This window comes from Ovis canadensis, chromosome 5, assembly GCF_042477335.2.
Source record: "Ovis canadensis isolate MfBH-ARS-UI-01 breed Bighorn chromosome 5, ARS-UI_OviCan_v2, whole genome shotgun sequence".
NCBI classification, from domain to species: domain Eukaryota; kingdom Metazoa; phylum Chordata; class Mammalia; order Artiodactyla; family Bovidae; genus Ovis; species Ovis canadensis.
The window spans coordinates 15,587,968-15,611,356 of NC_091249.1; the positions used below are offsets into that span (position 1 = coordinate 15,587,968).

The 23,389-nt window shown below is 45.7% G+C and overlaps 1 protein-coding gene and 1 pseudogene across 6 annotated transcripts in view; both read left to right on the forward strand.

The window, feature by feature from the left end:
- The window catches only part of RASGEF1C (RasGEF domain family member 1C), a 101,023-nt gene that overhangs the window by 27,388 nt on the left and 50,246 nt on the right, over positions 1-23,389 (forward strand). The window lies entirely within an intron of this gene.
- On the forward strand, positions 1,260-10,556 carry LOC138440619 (zinc finger CCHC domain-containing protein 9-like; annotated as a pseudogene).

Below are 23,389 nucleotides of genomic sequence, written 5' to 3' on the forward strand. Positions count from 1 at the left end.
CCTTTAGGCTAGCATCCCCCTCCCCGCCCCTCTGCCAGCCACTCCTTTCTCTCGCCGAGTCTCACCCCCACATCTCAGTCACCCACATGCTGTCAAAGTTGTCATCCCTGGAAGCCCCTGCTCTGTGTAGCCCCCACCTCCAGGACCAGAGGGGGCCAGGAGGGTGCTCAGATGGGCCTGGCCTGGACAGCTAACACTGCCAACACGCTGATGTTTTCAGAGTGTCTTTGTGGCGGAGTCTTTCTGAAGTGTTAGTCCCAGAACTGCCTGTCCCCTGAGCAGCAGGGCCCGTCTGCACAAGCAGCGACTCCTCCCCGCCTTATCCCAGCGAGTCTTAGAGGTGTGACATGTGGTGCCTGGGCTGGCCTGGCAGCCCACACAGCCCAGTCTTTGTTGTCCCGAAGACACGACTGACAGCCGCTTGGGCCAAGACAAAAGTAGCACTCAGCATGGCTGGACCATTCAGTGCCCTGCCAGGCCCTCCGTGGCCTGGAGCCCACGTGGAACGTGTACCTAGGCGAGGGCATGGCCTGTGTGGCCTCTGCCGCAGGGGCCACCTGCTGCTGGAGGTTGTGGCCAGCTGAGGTCCCTGTGCATCTCGGGCATGTCAAGGAAGCAGCTTGGTTCACCTGAGACTCCGAGACTGGAGGACCTATAATCCACCTCAGCGCCAGCCGCTGTCTTCAGGGGCCAGCAATGCCGAGGACTGGCTGTAATACATTTATTCTCCCTTGAGTCACTCGAGCAGTGCTGAGCACTGACCGCCTTAACAGTATTCACTCTTCAGTCACCGACATGTGTCAGTATGCTTATTTGAACACATTTTCAAAAGCACATGGCCAGCACATTAGACGCATGAGTTCATAGATAATATCAGTAAGAGTGATACTAATTTTAAAATGTGAATGGACATGAAGAACATGACTAAGTAAATAGCTGTGCAGAGAGTCGTCAGGCCTGGAAATATGAAAATGATCCTGGAATGTGTCATTCAGAAAACACTGGAGTGAAGGGTGTCATGTCCTGAAGGTCCTGAGCCTGGTTCTTGGAGGGATGCAGGGGGCTGCACAGAGCGGGTGTGCAGAGGACAGGTGTGCACAGGGGAGCCTCACCCTTGTCACCCTTCTGATACCTGGCATATAGGTGTCCCCAGCCCTGCGAAGACTTCTCCTGGTGGCTGCCCTCACTTCTTCACACTCCTCCTTGGCGATTCCTTGCACTGAATCATGTGGCCCAGGGCCTGGAGTGGAGGAGGTGGCATGAGCTGGGTTCTGGGTGACACACTGTGTCCTGGCCTGGCTCCCCCAGCTCCCCGCACTGCAGTGCACAAGTCACTCAACCACAGTCGCCTCATAGGAAACAGGGAGGATGAGAGCAGCGGCATGGTTGGACACAGAGGTTTGAGGGAAGAGGTAACCGTATCTGGGCTGTGAGTTTGTTTGGCACGAGGCAGCTGATTCACACCAGTGTCTTCCTGTCCACAAGTGAGGTGGTGCACTGTGTCCACTTTATTAGGAAGCTCTGAGGTGGGTGGGCCTTGCCTGTGGGCTCTCGGATGGGTGGCAGTTGGAGGGTCCCCATTTCTGGGACTCCTCTAGGTGGAGGCTTTGGCTGGTTGGGCATCAGAACCACCTGGGCTGTCCAAAGCTGGTGTGAGACCTCAGTATCTGCATTTTCCAGGAATGCAGCTCCAATTGATGACCAGCCTTCCCCAGATGCTGAGGTTAGAGACAGATGTCCAGTGCTCACATCTGATCAGGATGACCCTACCCCTAGGGTGTGGTGTTGGAGAAGACTCTTGAGAGTTCCTTGGTCTACAAGGAGATCCAACCAGTCCAGCCTAAAGGAAATCAGTCCTGAATATTCACTGAAAGGATTGATGCTGAAGCTGAAGCTCCAACACTTTTGCCATGTGATGTGAAGAACTGACTCATTTGAAAAGACCTTGATGCTGGGAAAGATTGAAGGCAGGAGGAGAAGGGGATGACAGAGGATGAGATGGTTGGATGGCATCACTGACTCAATGGACATGAGTTTGAGCAAGCTCCAAGAGTTGGTAATAGACAGGGAAGCCTGGTGTGCTGCAGTCCATGGGGTCTCAAAGAGTTGGACACTGAGCAACTGAACTGAACTGAACCCCCAGTGTAAGAGGTTTCATCTTTAGAGGCAGAGGCTCACTGGCTTTTGCAAAGGTGGCCATGCCCAAGTGCTGTCTTTACACAGGACTCAAGCTCTAACACTACTGCCTCCCTGACTGTCTTTTAGGACAGTGGCTGGGGAGGCCCTGCTCTGCATGGACGCCTGGCGTTGGCCATGTGCACTGGGCCAGCCTCAACTGCCTGTGATCTCAGTAGCCCCTCATCCGGCCTGGGCCTTTCCCACACAAGCTGCCTGGGTCTCTGCATGGAGAACCTCTCAAGTCAGAATCCATCCTGGCTGTGGGCTACCCCAGACCATTTCAGAAGTCAATAAAAGCCCAATATTAGTTTGAATCCATGGAAGGGGTGGGGGCTATCTTGTCCCCCACCAAGTCCAATTAGGTGTCCTAGCACAGGTCAGGCCCTCTCTCTGAGCCTCAGTTTCCCCTTCTGTGACAACCATAAGACCCCTTTCGTGTCCCCCTGCAGGTGACAATCAAACTGCTTTTCAGCAGTCCTAGAGGGAACGAGATCACAGTCACATTTGTGCACAAGCTACATGTGCTGGCCGTGGGTGAGGGCCCCCAAGTTCAGAGGCTGCAGCGCGGGCCAGGACTGACCCGGCATGCCCAGCCGAGCCACCGGTTTGGGCCTCGGATACACTCACACATCCTCCCGGCTTCTCTGACAAGAGCCTTTTCTCTGTACTCAAGGTTCCTGAGAGAAGCCAGAGAAAAACAGTATGTTTCTTTGTTTTATTATAACACGGATGACTTCATTCTTCCCAGAAAAGACAACAACGAATTTGTTAAAGTTCAGCTGTGAGAACTTCCTCTTATAGCAGGAATGAGGGGTATTTTAAAAGCAGCTTCTTGCTTCCTGGAGCTATTTGCAGCTGAGTGGCCCTGCTTGCCGTTGCTGGGCCCTCCTGCTCCAGTGCTGCCATCCATCTGGTGGGGGAGGGTAGTGGGGGGTGCTGCAGCGCTCTCTCCCCGTCATTCAACTGCCCAGTGCTCTGGGACCATCCCATAGGTTTTAATTACTTCCTTCAGATTTCCAAATTCAGGGAGAAATGAAATTATTTCTCTGTCCATTAAGATGTTTCCTGCCTTTCAGCTGGAACCACCATCTTCCAGTAATTTGCCAAAATGAGCAACACAAAGGGGAAGAGGAGGGACACCCGCTGAGTGACCTCTGGGCCTTTTAGAAAACGTGGAGTTGTTCCTTTGGCCACATACATGTGAATCTACCAGAAGGGTGATATTGTGGCTATCAAGGGAATGGGTACTGTTCAAGAAGGAATGCGCCACAAAGGTTGCCATGGCGAAAGTGGGCGAGTCTGCAGTGTCACCCAGCATGCTGTAGGCATCATTGTAAGCAATCAAGTCAAGGCAAGATTCTTGCCAAGAGAATTAATGTGCGTATTGAGCATATTAAGGACTCTAAGAGCCAAGATAGCTTCCTGAAATGTGCGAAGAAAAATGATCAGAAATAGAAGGAAGTCAAAGGAAAAGGGACTTGGCTTCAGCTGAAGTGCTGGCCTGCTCCACCCAAAGAAGCACACTGAGGACCAATGGAAAGGAGCCTGAACTCCTGGAGCTGATTCCTGCGAATCCATGGCACGATGGGTGTAAAAATAAAAACCTAGACCTTACGAATGTTTCTCTTAATTGAGGTGTTGTGTCCCTTCCCCAAGGAAATGCTTAGGACACATTTTAATTGTGTCCAAATTCAGTGCTGCTGCTGCTGCTGCTAAGTCGCTTCAGTCTTGTCCGACTCTGTGCGACCCCATAGATGGCAGCCCACCAGGCTCCCCCGTCCCTGGGATTCTCCAGGCAAAAACAGTGGAGTGGGTTGCCATTTCCTTCTCCAGTGCATGAAAATGAAAAGTCAAAGTGAAATCACTCAGTCGTGTCCAACTGTTCACGATCCCATGGACTGCAGCCTACCAGGCTCCTCCATCCATGTGATTTTCCAGGCAAGAGTACTGGAGTGGGGTGCCACTGCCTTCTCCGCCAAATTCAGTGGGTGATGCGTTTTTAAATGTAGTGTTTTTTCTTCCTAAAAGATGTAAGATAGCTTGCTGTTCAAGCTAATAAACTACTATATATATATATATATATATATATAATATATATATATATATATATAAATCTTTCCAGACCCCTGACAGATGTCTCTAGCTAGGAGCAAACGTCCTAGGGAGCAATGTCTGTGTGACCCCCAGGGATATGCAGTCAGTGCGAGGGTCTGGTGTCTGGTCTCCCAAAACACTGGGTCCCCTGAGGCACCTGAACCCCAGTGACCACAGAGGGCTGAATCAGGCCAGCCAGATGATGGGGACAGCAGGCTGGTGGCCTCCCTGGGTAGAGGGACAAGTGCCAAGAAAGAAGGGAGGCTTGATGTGGCTGGCTCTTCTGAGCTCTTCAGTAAAGGCAGAAATGCTGATTCTCGTGAAAACCCTTGTGTAAACAAGGTCAGCAGATCCACCGTTTACAGGGGCAGGACACCTGACCCCTGCTTGTCAACCTCTTGATCTACCTGGACTGACCATTGTGGATGTGCTTGGCAGCTGCCCGCCTGGATCAGTATGAGGGACACAAGTGGTGAACTGCACCCTCCCTGGCCACGAATAAGTAGGTGAGAGAGCCACACAGGGACCACAGGCTTTGCCCAAGGACAGATTGCCCAGAGGACTGTGTGAATGGCATGGGAGCCCAGAAAGGGAGCTGTGGCCATTAGCAGGGCTGAGGGGATTGAGTCAGGCTCCCTGGAGGAAAGGACAGCAGGTTGAACTTCGGCCTCTGCCATCCAGGAAGAGGGTACAGCGGTGCAAAGGCCTGGAGGCAGGGAGGGTCCAGAGAGGCGGGACGGGATGCTGGTGGGCAGGTGGGAGGGCCATAGGGCAAGAGGCCACACGTGTGGGGAGATCCAGGTGGGCTCCAGCTCCCAGGGGGAGCCTGGCAGGGATTCTGGAGAAGGGAGAATGTGGACCCAGTTCTTTTCAGGCTGGGGCAGGAAGTCCCTGGCTGGGCTTGACGGAAGGGTCTGAGGGGAGTCAGTGGGCAGCAGCACCTGTGAATTTTGCACACCCCAGACTGTCCTAACTGCTGGGGATCCCTACACCTCCATGCCCCCACTTCCTCAACTACCTCGTCATTCCTGGGCCCTGATAAGACAGCTTAAGGTGCACTTGGCCAGCTCAGAGAGGCCTGACCTCAGAGAAAGGCTGGATAACCCAAGCAGCAGTGGAAGGCTAGGCAGCTGGGGCAGTTCTTGCCTGAACGAGGCAGAGAAGCAAGCTGGTTCAACCTCCTGGCCAGGAGCCTGAGTACATCTCGTCACAGAGTGGGCAGCACCATGCCCATAGAGCGGGGACTCTACTTCTGACCCCAGTAGATCCATCAAGGGGGGCTATTATGAGCCCACTTTATAGATCCAGAAACAGACTCAGACAGGTGAGGAGGCTGTTCCACACCAGGCAATGAGGAAGATCCCCTCCCTGCTCCATGTAGCCCACAGAGCTCATCCCCAAGCCTCCCAGGCTTGCCTCCCCAGATACTGAAACAAATCCCAGAAGCCACAGGGATAAAAAAAATAAAGGCTTTATTTTTGCCTACTGTTTCTTGTCTTTGAAAATGCCTGAGAGGCGTTTGTGAAGAGGTGTGGGTGACTCATGCAGAACGTAGAGATGCGATTAACTATTTTTGCCTCAGACTCCAAAGACAGATGGGCAGCATCCCTGAGGGTATGCAGGCAGTGGGGGCTGACCCTCAGCAGGGAGGCAGGGCAGTGGTCGCCAAGCACAGTGGCCTAGGCAGTCCCGATGTTATCGGTGTTGATGAAAGCAAATCCGTCAGCCCAGAAGGCTGACTCTGGGTTTGCTGGGGTGTTGTCATCGCCAGGGTTATGCGGGGTCCCAAGGCCACAGGAGGTGGGGACCGTGGTCCTTGTTGATGTCCCCTTCCTCCCAGTCTGCAGTGTCTGAACATGAGGCTCCTCCTGCCCTGCCACCTCCAGGTGAGCAGGCCCAAGGCCTGGCACCCCCAAAACACTCACACCTTACAGATTCACCTGAGGCCTGCCTTCAGGGCTCAGCTCTGGAAGCTGAAAGTCCCAGGCTCTGTCATCACGTTCGAGACTCAGGCCTGATGAGGAGGAGGCCACAAAACCTAAACTGAGAGTGGTTTCCTCCTCTGTTGCCGACGGGGTCCTCCCTCCCTAAGGAGGTTCTGGCGGTGGGGATCCCGCTCCTGGGCTGGAGGAGGGCCCCAGGATGTCTGGAATGGGGAGCCACGGCCTGGGTCTCACCATGTGGTCCCTGAACCTGGAATCGGGGCCGTGGCTTCCGACTTGGTCTGTCTCCAACTCTCTGGGGCTCAGATGGCTCAGATGGTAAAAAAATCTGCCTGCAATGTGGGAGACCTGGGTTCCATCCCTGGGTTTGGAAGATGGCCTGGAGGAGGGCCTGGCAACCCACTCCAGTGTTCTTGCCTGGAGAATCCCATGTACAGAGGAGCCTGGGGGGATACAGTCCTTGGGGGTCACAGAGAGTCAGACAGAGCTGAGCAACTAAGCACCAATTCTCTGGGACTCAGGGGCCCCTATTTGGAACAGCTCTGTAGTGCTTACAAGAGCCCCTGCCCTCCAGGCTCCAGCGGGGCAGGGCCCACAGAAGGGTCGTCCTGACCCCAGCCACTCGCTAGAGAGAGACACACGCGTCACAGCCTGCGGTGAGGAGGGGCCGAGAGCAGGGGGCCGACTCAGCCTGAGGAGGAGGAGGACAGGAGAGGGACGTGAGCGGCCGCACTCGCGCAGACAGTGGCTCGGCTGAGGCCTGCGCCGGGAGCGCCGTCAGGAGGCTCAGCGGCAGGAAAGCCTGGGCACGGCTGACTCTGGTCGGTCACGGGAGGGTGGGGGGCCTCCCGCGGGCCCGGGCGGGGGGCCTGGGCGGGCCGGGCCGGGCTGGGCCTCTCAGCTGGCGGGCGGGGGCTGGGGGGAGACTCAGCTAAGAACAGCTAGCGCTTTCATTCCTGCGCCCTCGAGTCACGCATCTCAGGGACAAATGTTTTTCACACAGTCTTGAGGCTCATTGTCTGTGGTAAATAAGACTTCTGTTTCCCCTCACAGAGTGAGCCACTCTCCTCCCTGGCAGCTGTCGCCTGGCTGGCTGGCCCCACGGAGCCGTGCGGCCACCACTGGCAGCCTTGGCCACCGGCCAGGCACCCCTGGGCACTTTCTCTGCCCTCCTCTGCCCGCTGTTGCACCAGTCACCTCCCCGTGGCTGTCGTTTGTTCATTCATTCATTCCTGTATTTAGCCCTTCCGCAGGTGCTAGGTGAGCCCCGTTCCAGATGTTGGTGGTACAGCCTGGAGTAGGGCTGGCAGAGCCACACCCTCAAGAACTCATGGTCACATGAGGGGGAACAGGGGCCAAACAAGTAAATAAGAGACACAATAACTTCATGCCACAGGAATACGAAATGAGGAGGAAATGGCAACCAACTTCAGTATTCTTCCCTGAAAAATACCAAGGACAGAGGAGCCTGGTGGGCTACAGTCCATGGGGTCTCAAAGAGTCGGACACGACTGAATGACTAAGCACAGCACCAGTGTGGAGAATGACTGGGCAGTGAACACCATGTGAACCTGTGGTCAGAGATGGCTTTGATGGGGGATAAGAGGAAAGCAGCCAGGTGAAGGCCTGGGGGAAGGGTGTTCCCCATGGGGGAAGCACAGAGCCCTGAGGTGGGAATAAGTGTAGTGTAGGCAAGGAAAGGATTTGGGGCGAGGCTGGAGAGGTGGGCTTCGAGCCCAGTTGGTGGGACTTCACAGACCATGAGAAGGACTTTAGAGGAGGCCCAGCCATTCCATGGGATGTAACCAGTGATGGTTCTAATCAAGTTCCAGCGCTGCGCTGGGCACAGACACTCACAGCCTCTCCATGCTTATGTGGGCTTGTCATCTGCACTGTGTATGGGGGGAAACTCTGGCTCAGGGAGGAGCCCACACACCCACCTGCCAACAGCTTCTCCTGTCCCAGCCTACCAGCCCTTCCCAAGTCTGTGTCTATAACCCCAGCTGCTCAGAAGACCCTTTGTTTACTCAGCTCCTCTTGTGGCCACCTCCAAACGCATTGGACCTAGCCCCGTGTCTACTGCATTTCTGAAGGCTTCTTCTAGAAGGCGACACTGCAGCTGGATCTTCAAAACGAACAGAAGGGTCTTCTGAAATGGAAGAAACAACTGAAAACTTGACTCAGTGGTGGGAGTGTGGATACATATGTGGGGCACAGCAGGCAGGCATTGCTGGAGTAGTCTTGCTAACTATTTTTTTAAATAAAAACTCATTTATTAAAATGAAAATATTCTGTAATGAAATTTTACATTTCTATCAGAATCACCATTATCACTTCCCACAACTTGAAAGTTTCCGTGTAATGAAAACGTGGAATGTTAATGTAATGAAAACAAACATTATTGATTTTTTAAAAGAATAAAACTACAAAAATATAAACACCAACATTTGGGTTGTAGGATCATGTGAGTATGCTCCATTCTGTCTCTCCCACTGACTGCAGCTTAAAATCAAACAGGATGCATGGAGTAGCTACTTTGAAAACTAAGTAATAACAGGCAGATTGGAGAAGAAAATCATAATTTGAAGTACCGCCTAATTGTCAGTGAGCTCACCATTTTTCCTCCACTGGTGTTCCCTGCCTAAACTCAGGGCAGCCTGAAAACTAAAAGGGACATCAACAGTGACACAAAGAGCTTTGGGAGACATCTGCTGATTCTGGCTCAAGGAGCAAGTGAGCGGTCTCTTAGAGAGAGCAGGAGACTACAGTTAAAAACATCTTGCCTGTGCTCTTTTCTACTCCAGCTCACAAGCAATTCTACAACAGCGTTTCATGGACCCTGCAAGAACCTAAAACTCCGAGGAAGGGGAGCCTTTCTGTCTGAACAGATGCGTTATTGCCCAACTGAAGGCAGGATGAACTTGGCACTTTGCTTTCTCTTTTGTCCTCCCACCGTTTAGCCCTAGGTTCAGGCATAGTCACGGGAAGTGCATAGCAGAACTGGGTAAGCTGGGTAAGCAAAGCCCTAGCTCTCTGGCTTGAAGACCAAAAAAGGGAGCTCCAGGACAATGGAAAATTCTAGAGGAGGTCATAAAGTTTTTTAATTAACTCCTGGGCTAATCCCCAAGCTGCACAGGTTGGGATCTGACCCTAAAGAGTACATCATAGGTTTTGAACTTCCAGATGTTCAAGCTGGATTTAGAAAAGGCAGAGGAGCCAGAGATCAAATTGCTAACATCCGTTGGATCATAGAAAAAGCAAGAGAGTTCCAGAAAAACATCTGCTTTGTTGACTATGCAAAAGCCTTTGACTATGTGGATCACAACAAACTGTGGAAAATTCTTAAAGAGATGGGAATATCAGGCCACTTTACCTGCCTCCTAAGAAATCTGTATGCAGGTCAAGAAGCAACAACAGTTAGAACTGGATATGGAGCCACCACCGCCACAGGGGCCTGGTAACTCTGCTGCTCTGGAGGATTCTTGTGTGATTGACAAACCTCTGATGAAGCCCTGACCAGATGGACATGAGTTATTACCACACAGAACAAAAGACCCTTCCCCACAACATTATGGGAGAACATGAAGAATGGGTCCTTTGAGGGACAAAGCCAAAACCTTCCAAAGGGTAAACAACTTGAAGCCAATAGGCTGGGCCTTAAAAATGATGCACCCCAAGCAAAACACAAAAAGAATAGAAAGAAAAAGGAGTATTTAAATGAAGATGCAAATGGATTAATGGAATATCCAAGACAAAACTTACAGACGGTTCACAATGGTGAGATGATAGCAACAGTCAGGAAGCAAGGGGAAAAATTGTAGTTGCCTTAAAGGATGACAGTTGCTGGGAAGGAAGACGATCAAAAAGACAGGCAGCAAAGAAAAATGCAGTGGTATGTTTCCGTTGTAGACAGCTGGCCATGGAATTGCAGATTGCCCTGCTGCCCTTGAGAATCAAGAAATGGGCACTGGAATACGTTACCAGTGTGGATCCACAAGGGCAGGGTTAAAGTAGACCCGGCTCTTGGTGAACTTCCTGTTGCAAAATGTTTTGTTTGTGGGGAAATGGGACATCTGTCCAGATCTTGTCCTGATAATCCCAAAGGATTCTGTGCTGATGGTGGTGGCTGCAGACTATTAGGCTCTGTGGAACATTTGAAGAAAGATTGTCCCAAAAGTCAGAACTAAGATCAAATGGTCACAGTTGGTCACTGGGGCAAAAGGAATGAGTGCAGACGATGAAGAAATTTTGGATGTGCCTAAACCACAGAAATCCAAAACAAACATACCTAAAGTTGTTAATTTTTGATGATTAGTACTATTGGTTGTTCAACATTCTGAACTGGGCCTGCTTCACAAGTTAGAGCTGGACTGTCGCTTGGAGGCCTGTATTGTATATATCAGTATAATTCAGGTATGGCCAAACCAGTTCCTGAGTTCAGTCCATCAAAGAGCATTCTACCAGTGTTTGGAGAAAAGCACTGAAAAAAGTATAAGATGTTTAAAATGGATTTTCTAAAAGAATATATTTTTGACCAATAGAACTTAGGTATAACTGTCTGTATACCCAATTGTACATCTTTTTTTGTAATCATCTTTTTCTTAAAAACAAAAATATACATTAATATAAACTATCCCTAAACATAGGATAACTGCTTTGCATTTGGAAATGCATTTGTGGCTCTATCATTTTCTTGGTTCAAATTATCAATTTATTTTTATGTTAGAACTTTATTTACACTTGCCACAAATGTATTATTTTTAAAATATTAAATAAAAACTCATTTTCTATTAAAATATGGACATGGAACAATGGCCTGGTTCAAAAGTCAGAAAAGAGTACATCAAGGCTGTATATTGTCACCCTGGTTATTTAACTTACATGCAGACTACATCATGCAAAATGCTGGGCTGGATGAAGCACAGGCTGGAATCAGGATTGCCATGAGAAATATCAATAACCTCAGATAGGCAGATGATACCACTCTAATGGCAGAAAGCAAAGAGGAATTAAAGAGCATCTTGATGAAGGTGCAAGAGGAGTGAAAAACCTAAAACTCAGCATTCGAAAAACTAAAATCATGGCATCTGGTCACATCACTTCATGGCAAATTGATGGGGATAAATGGAAACAGTGGCAGGTTTTATTTTGGGGGGCCCCAAAATCACTGCAGATTGACTGCAGCCATGAAATTAAAAGATGCTTGCTCTTTGGAAGAAAAGCTATGACAAACCTAGTTCAGTTCAGTTCAGGTGCTCAGTCATGTCTGACTCTTTGCAACCTCATGGACTGTAGCACGCAAGGCCTCCCTGTCCATCACCAACTCCTGGAGTTTACTCAAACTCACGTCCATCAAGTTGGTGATGCCATCCAACTATCTCACCCTCTGTCATCCCCTTCTCCTCCTGCCCTCAATCTTTCCCAGCATCAGGGTCTTTTCAAATGAGTCAGTTATTCACATCAGGTGGCCAAAGTATTGGAGTTTCAGCTTCAGCATCAGTCCTTCCAATGAATATTCAGGACTGATTTCCTTTAGAATGGACTGGTTGGATCTCCTTGCTCTCCAAGGGACTGTCAAGAGTCTTCTCCAATACCACAGTTCAAAAATATCAGTTCTTTGGTGCTCAGCTTTCTTTATAGTCCAACTCTCACATCCATATATGACTACTGGAAAAACCATAGCTTTGACTAGAAAGACCTTTGTTGGCAAAGAAATGTCTCTGCTTTTTAATAAGCTGTCTAGTTTGGTCATAACTTTTCTCCCAAGGAGCAAGCATCTTTTAATTTCATGGCTGTAGTCACCATCTGCAGTGATTTTGGAGCCCCCCAAAATAAAGTCTGTCACTGTTTCCATTGTTTCCCCATCTATTTGACATGAAGTAATGGGACCAGATGACAAACCTAGAAAGCATATTAAAAAGCAGAGACATCACTTTGCCAACAAAGGTCTGTATAGTCAAAGCTATAGTTTTTCCAGTAGTCATGTACAGATATGAGAGTTGGACCTTAAAGAAAGCTGAGTGCCAAGGAATTGATGTTTTCAAACTGTGGTATTGGAGAAGACTCTTGAGAGTCCCTTGGACTGCAAGGATATCAAACCAGTCAATCCTAAAGGAAATCAACCCTGAATATTCATTGGAAGGGCTGATGCTAAAGCTGAAGCTCCAGTACTTTGGCCACCTGATGTGAAGAACTGACTCACTGGGAAAGACCCTGATGCTGGGAAAGATTGAGGGCAGGAGGAGAAGGGGAAGACAGAGGATGAAATGGTTGGATGGCATCACCAATTCAATGGACATGAGTTTGAGCAAACTCCCGGGGATAGTGAAGGATAGGGAAGCCTGGCATGCTATAGTCCATGGGGTTGCAAAGAGTTGGACATGACTTAAAACTGAACAACCACAAACCAAAGTACAAAATAGACTGCTGCCCATGTCTCAGATTAGCTGCTGTGTGGCACACAAATTTGAACATCAACTTAATGGCTTTGAAAATAAAACTAACATTAAAACCGCAACCCCATCAGAGCTTTAGGAACAAGCCCCTCTGAATCAATTGCCTGCCAAAACAATAACATACATATTCTCCACGGGATTTTTAAAAGAATCAGAACTTGTAAACATAGTATTCAAAATGTCTATAACACCATCCAAAACTACTTTACATGTGAAGAACTAGGAAATCTCAACTCACATGGGAAAAGATAGTGAATAGATGCCAATGCTAAGGTAAAACCTGGCAAATTCATATTATCTGACAAAGACTTTAAGCCAGCTATTGTAAAAATGCTCCAACAAGTAAGGGCAAACATTTCTGAAACAAATAGAAAGATAGACTGTATCAGCAAAGAAATAAGTGATATAAAGAACCCAATGGAAATCTTAGAACTGAAAAAATAACAATAACCCAAGTCTAACAGAATTGGAAATGAGAGAGAAAATGATCAGTGATATTGAAGGTAGTTTGGTAGAAACTATCCAGTCTGAACAATGGAGAGAAATTGAAAGAAAAATTAACAGAGCTTCAGGCACCTCTAGAATAACAGTGGAAGTCTAACACTTATGTTACTAGAGTCCCAAAAGGATAGGAGAAAAAGTGTAATTCAGAAAAAGTGTTTGAAGAAACAATGGCTGAAATCATCTCAATTTAATCAAAGATTAGATCCACATATTCACGAACCCCAAAACAAGGTGTGTTCCAAACAGAATAAAACACAAAGGAACTCATGCCCAGATCCATCATTATCAAAGCACCGAAAAATAAACACAAAGAAAAAATCTTAAAGAGCTACCAGGAGAAATGACGCTTTACTTATAAGCGAAGAATGAGTCAAACGATTGTGGCTTTCTCATGAGAAACCATAGAGGTCAGAAATAGTTGAAACAACACTTTTTAACATGCTGAAAGAAAAGAACTGTTAACCTACAGTTCTAGAGCCATTGAAAAGGTCATTCAGGAGTGAAGATGTTATAAGAAACACTCAGGTGAAAGAAAACTAAGCATTTACTGCCAACAGACGTGCCCTTTTGCATTGTTAAAGGAAGTTGCCCTGGTAGAAAGGAAATGATGCCAGGACACTTAAAACATCAAGAATGAAGGAAGGGTAATAGAAATGATAAATATCTACATAAACACAATTCTCCCTTTGAATTTTTAGCATGTGTTCGATGGTTGAAAACAAAGATGATAGCATTGTCAGATGAGGTTTTCAGTGTATGTAGATGTAATACATAAGATGCTTACAATACAGAGGAGAGCAGGTAAAGCACCCTAATGGTGGCTAAGTTTTTTCTGTTTCACTTGAGGTGGTGAAAAATATTGATTCTAAGTAGACTATGAAATGTACATACAAACATACTTCATTTTCTTGCACTTTGCAGATGTTTCACTTTTTACTAATTGAAGGTTTGTGGCAACTCCGTGTTGACTTCAAATGGTCACAACCTAAAAGAGTTATGTTTTATTCACTGGGAATTTTTGCATCCCAAGTCTCAAGTTACCCTGAGAGAGCTGCTCCGAGGAGGATGTAGGTGAGGGGGAGGAGCCAGGTTAAACAGAAGTGTGCAACAAGGGGCAGGTAATCTGAACAGTAAGAGATTGTTGTTAATTAAGGAAAACCAGGTATCTCAAGAAGTTTAGCACTTTTATGTCTATGGGAAATGCAAGAGTCCGGGCTCACTGCAATCATTCATTGCATGTCCATCTCAACTATCTGGGGCCAGTTTTTCAGTACAGATCACAGGTATTGTTCCACAGGTGTTGTGCTTCCTGTTTGCCCTGGAGAGCTGGGATCGCTGATGACTGTGACATTCTTGTTTATTGATGTGGCAGGAAATACTCCATTTCTACCCAAAAGCCTTGGCCCACTTTGTGTCTCTGTGTTACAGTTTGTTAACAATATTCCAAACTATTTGATTATTACTGTAATTGTTATGGTGGTCTCCGATTAATGATCTTTGATAATACTATTGTAATTGTCTTGAGGTACCATAGACAGCACCCATAATGTAACAAATTATATATATATATATATATATATATATATCCTGATTGCTCCACCAACAGCCTGTTCCCCAACTCTCCCCCTCTCCTCCAGCCTCCCTATTCCCTGAAATGCAACAATATTGAAATTAGATCAATTATAACCTTACAAGGGCCTCTGAATGTTCAAGTAAAAGAAAGAATCACACATCTCTCACTTTAAATCAAAAGCTAGAAATGATTACACTTAGTGAGGAAGGCATGTCAAAAGCCAAGATAGGCTGAAAGGTAGGTCTCTTGTGCCAAAGTTAGCCACGTAGTTAATGCAACGGGAAAGTTCTTGAAGGAAATGAAAAGTACTACTCCAGTGAACACACAAATGATACAAAAGTGAAATAACCCTATGACTAATATGGAGAAATTTTAGTGTTCTAGACAGAAGATCAAACCAGTCACAACATTTCCATAAGCCAAAGCCTAATCCAGAGCAAGACCATAACTCACTTCAGTTCTATGAAGGCTGAGAGATGTGATTTTGAAGCCCAAGAAAATAAAGGCTGTCACTGTTTCCACTGTTTCTCCATCTATTTTCCATGAAGTGATGGGACTGGATGCCATGATCTTAGTTTTTTGAATGTTGAGTTTTAAGCCAGCTCGTCACTCCCCTATTTCACCTTCATCAAGAGGCCCTTTAGTTCCTCTTCACTTTCTGCCATAAGGGTGGTGTCATCTGCATATCTGAGGTTATTGATACTTCTCCTGCAATCTTGATTCCAGCTTGTGCTTCATTCAGTCTGACATTTCACATAATTTACTGTGCATATAATTTAAATAAGCAGGGTGACAATATACAGCCTTGACGTACTCCTTTCCCAATTTTGAACCAGTTCGTTGTTCCATGTCTGGTTATAATTGTTGCTTTTTGACCTGCACACAGGTTTCTCAGGAGGCAGGTAAGGTGACCTGGTATTCCAATCCCTTTAAGAACTTTCCACAGTTGTTGTGATCCACACAGTCAAAGGCTTTTACGTAGTCAATGAAGCACAAGTAGATGTTTTTCTGCAATTCTCTTTGTCTATGATAAAACAGATGCTGGCAATTTGATCTCTGGTTCCTCTGCCTTTTCTAAATCCAGCTTGAATGTCTGGAGATTCTTGGTTCACTTACTGTTGAAGCCTAGCTTGAAGGATTTTTTGCATTACTTTGCTAGCATGTGAAATGAGTGCAATTGTGTGGTAGTTTGAGCATTCTTTGGGATTGCTCTTTTTTGGGATTGGAATGAAAACTGACCTTTTCCAGTCCTGTGGACCCTGCTGAGTTTTCCAAATTTTCTGGCATATTGGGTGCAGCACTTTCTTTTAGGCACAGCATCATCTTTTAGGATTTGAAATAACTCAGCTGGAATCCATCACCTCCACTACCTTTGTTCACAGTGATGCTTCCTAAGGCCCACTTGACTTCACATCCAGGATGTCTGGCTCTAGGTGAGTGATCACACCATCGTGGTTATCCAGGTCATTAGGATCCTTTTTGTTTAGTTCCTCTGTGTATTCTTGCCACCTCTTCTTAATATCTTCTGCTTCTGTTAGGTCCATACCATTTCTGTCCTTTATTGTGCCCATCTTTGCATGAAATATTCCCTTGGTATCTCTAATTTTCTTGAAGAGAACTCTAGTCTTTCCCATTCTATTGTTTTCCTCTATTTCTTTGCACTGATCATTTAGGAAGGTTTTCTTATCTCTCCTTACTATTGTTTAGAACTCTGCATTCAGATGGGTATATCTTTCCTTTTCTCCTTTGCCTTTAGTTTCTCTTCTTTACTCGGCTTTGTAAGGCCTCCTCGGACAACCATTTTGCCTTGTTGCATTTCTTCTTCTTGGGGTGGTTTTGATCACTGCCTCCTGGACAGTGTTATGAACCTCTTTCCATAGTTCTCCAGGAACTCTGTCTCTCAGACTAATCTCTTGAATCTATTTGTCGCTTCCACTGTATAATTGTAAGGGATTTGATTTAGGTCGCACCTGAATGGTCTAGTGGTTTTCCCTACTTTCTTCAATTAAAGTCTAAATTTTGTAATAAGGAGTTCATGATCTGAGACACAATCAGCTCCCAATCTTGTTTTTGCCAACTGTATAGAGCTTCTACATCTTTGGCTGCAAGTAACATAATCAATCTGATTTCGGTATTGACCATCTGGTGATGTCCATTGTAGAATCTTCTCTTATGTTGTTCGGAAGAGGGTGTTTGCTATAACCAGTGTATTCTCTTGACAAAACTCTGTTAGCCTTTGCCCTGCTTCATTTTGTACTCCAAGACCAAACTTCCCTGTTACTCCAGGTGTTTCTTGACTTCCTCCTTTTGCATTCCAGTCCCCTAGGATGAAAAGGACATCTTTTTTGGTGTTAGTTCTAGAAGGTCTTGTATGCCTTCATAGAACAATTCAACCTCAGCTTCTTCAGCATTAGTTGTCGGGGCATAGATTTGGATTACTGTGACATTGAATGGTTTGCCTTGGAAATGAACCGAGATCATTATATCATTTTTGAGATTGCACCCAAGTACTGCGTTTCAGACTTTTGTTGACTACAAGGGGTACTCCATTTCTTCTATGGGATTCTTGCCCATAGTAATAGATACAGTGGTCATCTGAATTAAATTAACCCATTCCAGTTCATTTCAGTTCACTCTTTCCTAAAATGTTGATGTTCAGTCTTGCCATCTCCTGTTTGAGCACTTCCAATTTACCTTGATAGACCTAACATTCCATGTTCCTATGCAATATTGTTCTTTATAGCATCGGACTTTACTTTCACCACCAGACACATCTACAACTGGGCACTGTTTCCGCTTTGGCTCAGCCTCTTCATTCCATCCGGAGTTATTTCTCTGCTCTTTTCCAATAGCATATTGGGCACCAACCAACCTGGGGAGTTCATCTTTCAGTGTCATATATTTTTGCCTTTTCATACTGTTCATGGGGTTCTCAAGGCAAGAATGCTGAAGTAGTTTGCCATTCCCTTCTCCAGTGGACCTCATTTTGTCAGAACTCTCCACCATGACCTGTCCAGCCTGGGTGGCCCTACGCAGCATGGCTCATAGTTTCACTGAATTAGACAAGGCTGTGATCCATGTGATCAACTTGGTTAGTTTTCTGTGGTTGTGGTTTTCATTCTGTCTGCCCTCTGATGGAGAGGACAAGAGGCTTATGGAAGCTTCCTGATGGGAGGGACTGGCTGTGGGGAAGACTGGGTCTTGCTTTGGGGGACAGGCCATTCTCAGTAAAACTTTAATCCAGTTTTCTGCTGGTGGATGAGGTTATGTTACGTCCCTGTAGTTCGGCCTGAGGCCAAACTATAGTAGGGTAATGGCAGCCTCCTTCAAAAGGACTGTGACAGTTAATGTCACTGACTCTGTGGCAGGCCACTGTCAACCTACACCCCTACCAGCGACTCCTGAACACTCACAGGCAAATCTGGCTCAGTCTCTTGTGGGGTCACTGCTCCCTTCTCCTGGGTCCTGGTACACACAAGGTTTTGTTTGTGAGTCTCTGTTGCCCCGGTCCTGTGGAAGTTGTGTATTCAAATGGCACTGGCCTTCAAAGTCAGATTCCCTGTGGGCTCTCAGTCCCTTTGCCGGAGCCCCAGGTTGGGAAATCAGTGTGGGGCCTTGAACTTTCACAACAGTGTGAGAACTTCTTTGAGATAATTGTTCTCTGGTTTGTGGGTCGCCTGCTCAGCGGCTCTGCTGCTGGTGCTAAGTCACTTCAGTTGTGTCCAACTCTCTGTGACCCCTAGACGACAGCCCACCATGCTCCCCCGTCCCTGGGATTCTCCAGGCAAGAACACTGGTGGGGCTAATGGTGACCTCCTCCAAGAGGATTTATGCCAGACAATGCGCCTCCCAGGTCTACTGCAGCCAGAGCCCCTGTCCCTGTGGCCGGCCACTGCTGACCTGTGCCTCTGCAGGAGACACTCAAAGGCAGGTCTGGCTCAGTCTCTTGTGGGGATCACTGCTTCCTTTCCCTGGGTCCTGGTGCACACAAGGTTTTGTTTGCGCCCTCTGGGTGTCTCTGGCAGGTATGAGGTTTGATTTTAAATGCAATTGCCCTCTTCCTACCGTCTTGTTGCAGCTTCTCCTTTGCCTTTGGACATAGGGTATATTTTTTTTGGTGGGTTCCGGCATTCTCCTATTGATGATTGTTCAAAAGCTAGTTGCGGATTTGATGTTTTCACAGAAGATGAGCACACATCCTTCTATTCTGCCAAATGCTCATTTACCCCTCTCCCAAATCCTAGGGCCCTTAAGAACCACGCTGAATCTACTCTGTGTGTGTTGTATCAGTGAAACGACAAAACCTGGATGACAGCACATCTGTCTACATCATGGATTACTGAATATTTTAAGCCCATTGTTGAGACCTACCGCTTAGAAAAAAAGATTCCTTTGAAAATATTACTGCTCACTGACAATGCCCTTGGCCACCCAGAAGCTCTGATGGAGATGTACAATAAGAATAATGTTGTTTTCATGCTTCCTGACACAGGATTCATTCTGCAACCATGGACCAAGGAGTAATTTCAACTTTCAAGTCTTACACTTTAAGAAACATGTTTTGTAAGGCTGTGTGTCTGCTCAGTCACTCAGTTGTGTCTGACTCTTGGTGACCCCAGGGACTATAGCCCGCCAGGCTCCTCTGTTCAGGAAGTTTTCCAGGCAAGCATACTGGAGTGGGTAGCCATTTTCTTCTCCACGGATCTTCCTGACCCAGGGGTCAAACCCTTGTCTCGTGTATCTCCTGTATTGGCAGGTGGATTCTTTACCGCTGCACCACCTGGGAAGCCCCTTTTGTAAGGCTATCACCACCATCAACAGTGTTTCCTCTGATAGATCTGGACAGAGTAAATTGAAAACCTTCTGGAAAGGATTCACCATTCTAGATATCATTAAGAACTTTTGTGATTTGTGTAAAGAGGTCAAAATATTAACATTGACAGGGGTTTGGACAAAAGTTGTTTCCAACCCTCATGGATAACTTTGAGGAATTCAGGACTTCAGTGGAGGAAGTAACACAGATGTGTCAATCAATGTGGCAAACTTCATTGTTGTCTTATTTTAAGAAATTGCTGCAGCCACCTCAACCTGCAACAATCATCACCCTAATTATTTAGCAGCCATCAGCAATGAGATAAGACCTTCAATCAGCAAAAAAAATTACGACTTACTGAAGGCTTAGATGATGGTTAGCATATTTTAATAATGACATCTTTTTAAAATTAAGGTATGTACATTTTTTGACATAATGCTGTTGGACACTTAAGAGACTACAGTGTAAACATAGCTTCTATATGTACTAGGGAACCAAAAAATTTCACGTGACTCACTTCATGCAATATTTTCTTTATTTTGGTGGTCTGTAACCAAACCCACAATATCTCCAAGATATGCTCGTGTATTGTAATCCTTAGTTCAACCTTTGAAAAACAATACAAAGAGATACAGTAAAAAGCCAAACAGATAAATTAAAATAGAATATTTAAAAATGTTCAAATAATTCCAAAAAGGCAGAAAAGGAGAAATAGAGTTAAAATGGAGGCAACATAGAGAAAAAAATGGTTTCTATAAACCTAAAACTACTCTGAAAATAAAGCATGTCTAAAAAAGTATAAAATGTTAGCCCTTATCCAAACACATCAATTAAAACATTAATTATAAACAGTCTAAGCATACCAATTAACAGACAGAAATTGTCAGAATGGATTTTTTTCATGATCCAATTTTATGCTCCCTAAGTTCAGTTCAGTTCAGTTCATTCCAGTCACTCTGTTGTGTCCGATTCTTTCTGACCCCATGGACCGCATCATGCCAGGCCTCCCTGTCTATCACAAACTCCCAGAATTTACTCAAACTCATGTCCATTGAGTTGGTGATGCCATCCAACCATCTCATCCTCTGTTGTCCCCTTCTCCTCCCGCCCTCAATCTTTCCAGCATCAGGGTCTTTTCAAATGAATCAGTTCTTTGCCTCAGGTGGCCAGAGTATTGGAGTTTCAGCTTCAGTATCAGTCCTTCTGATGAATATTCAGGACTGATTTCCTTTAGAATGGATTGGTTGGATCTCCTAGCTGTCCCAGGGACTCTCAAGAGTCTTCTCTAACACGACAGTTCAAAAGCATCAATTCTTCAGTGCTCAGCTTTCTTTATAGTCCAACTCTCACTTCCATACATGACTACTGGAAAAAACAGCTTTGACTAGCTTTGACATTACTTTGTTGGCAAAGTAATGTCTCTTCTTTTTAACATGCTGTCTAGGTTGGTCATAACTTTTCTTCCAAGAAGCAAGTGTCTTTTAATTTCATGGCTGTAGTGACCATCTGCAGTGATTTTGGAGCCCCCCAAAATAAAGTCTGTCACCATTTCCATTGTTTCCCCATCTATTTGCCATGAAGTGACTGGACCAGATCTTAGTTTTCTTATTGTTCTTTTGTTTTTATTGATCTTACTTTTCTGATTGTTGACTTTTAAGCCAACTTTTTCACTCTCCTCTTTCACTTTCATCAAGAGGCTCTTTAGTTCCTCTTTACTTTCTGCCATAAGGGTGGTGTCATCTGCATATCTGAGGTTATTAATATTTCTCCCAGCAATCTTGATCCAGCTGTGCTTCATCCAGCCCGGCGTTTCTCATGATGTATTCTGCATATAAGTTAAATAAGCAGGGTGGCAATATACAGCCTTGATGTACTCCTTTCCTGATTTGGAACCAGTCTGTTATTCATGTCCAGTTCTAACTGTTGCTTCTTGACCTGAATACAGATTTCTCAGGAGGCAGGTCAGGTGGTCTGGTGTTCCCATCTCTTTCAGAATTTTCCAGTTTATTGTGATCCACACAGTCAAAGACTTTGGCATAGTCAATAAAGCAGAAATAGATATTTTTCTGGAACTCTCTTGCTTTTTCAATGATCCAACAAATATTGGCAATTTGATCTCTGGTTCCTCTACCTTTTCTGAATCCAGCTTGAACATCTGGAAGTTCACGGTTCACATACTGTTGAAGCCTGGCTTGGAGAACTTTGAGAATTAGTTTGCTAGTGTGTGAGATGAGTGCAATTGTGCAGTAATTTGAGCATTCTTTGGCATTGCCTTTCTTTGGGATTGGAATGAAAACTTACCTTTCGCAGTCCTGTGGCCACTGCCAAGTTTTCCAAATTTGCTCCCTAAGTAAAAACTTATTTCAAATATAGTTGATCCTTGAACAACACAGATTTGAACTGTAAAGGGCCACTTCTGTGTGGATGATTTCCCAGTACATACATACTACAGTGCTATACAATCAATGGTGCTTTGAATCCATAAGTGCAGAACTGCATATTCAGAACTACAGAAATGCAGTGCTGACTGTAAAGTTAAACATGGATTTTTGACTACATGGAGGGTCAGCACCACCAAAACCCTGCATTGTTAAAGGGTCAACTGTATAATGACTTAGTTAGATTTAAAGAAAAAGAATGGTAAAGGGTACACCATGAAAATATTAATCAAAAGAAATCTAGAGTAGCAATATTAATAACAGTAAACTTCAGAAACTTACCAAAGATAAAGAAGGATATTATATGATGATAAGAAGATCAGTTTACAAAGAGTACATAACAGTCCTAAATGTGTATGCTTCTAACAGCAGAACATTAAAATACATGAAGCAAAACTGAAAGAACTGAAAGGCAAAATAGACAAATCCACAAATATATTTTACTTATGGACCTCAAAGATTCTCTCTCACTAAACATTAGAACTAGTCAACAGAAATGAGCAAGGATGCAGAACTGAACAGTGCCATCAAGCAGCTGGGTCTCATTGATGTTTACACAACACTTCACCCAGCCACAGAATACACTTTCTTTTCAGATGCACATGGAATATTCACCAAGATATATTATGTTGGATCATAAAACACATCTTAACAAGCATAAAAGCATTGCACTACAAATTATGTCTTCTGACCATAAATGAATTATATTGGAAATCAAATATAGAACAGTAACAGAAATTAAAAGATGGTTACTACTTGGAAGGAAAGTTATAACCAACCTAGACAGCATATTAAAAAGCAGAGACATTACTTTGCCAACAAAGGTCCGTCTAGTCAAGGCTATGGTTTTTCCAGTGGTCATATATGGATGTGAGAGTTGAACTATAAAGAAAGTTGCTGCTGCTGCTGCTAAGTCGCTTCTGCTAAGTCTCTTCAGTCATGTTCGACTCTGTGCGACCCCATAGATGGCAGCCCACCAGGCTCCCCAGTCCCTGGGATTCTCCAGCCAAGAACACTGGAGTGGGTTGCCATTTCCTTCCCCAATGCATGAAAGTGAAAGTGAAGTTGCTCAGTCGTGTCCCACTCTTAGCAACCCATGGACTGCAGCCTACCAGACTCCTCCATCCATGGGATTTTCCAGGCAAGAGTACTGGAGTGGGTTGCCATTGTCTTCTCTGAAAGCTGAGCGCCGAAGAATTGATGCTTTTGAACTGTGGTGTTGGTGAGGACTCTTGAGAGTCCCTTGGACTGCAAGGAGACCCAACCAGTCCATTCTGAAGGAGATCAGTCCTGGGTGTTCATTGGAAGGACTGATGTTGAAGCTGAAATGCCAATACTTTGGCCACGTGATGAGAAGAGCTGACTCATTTGAAAAGACCCTGATGCTGAGA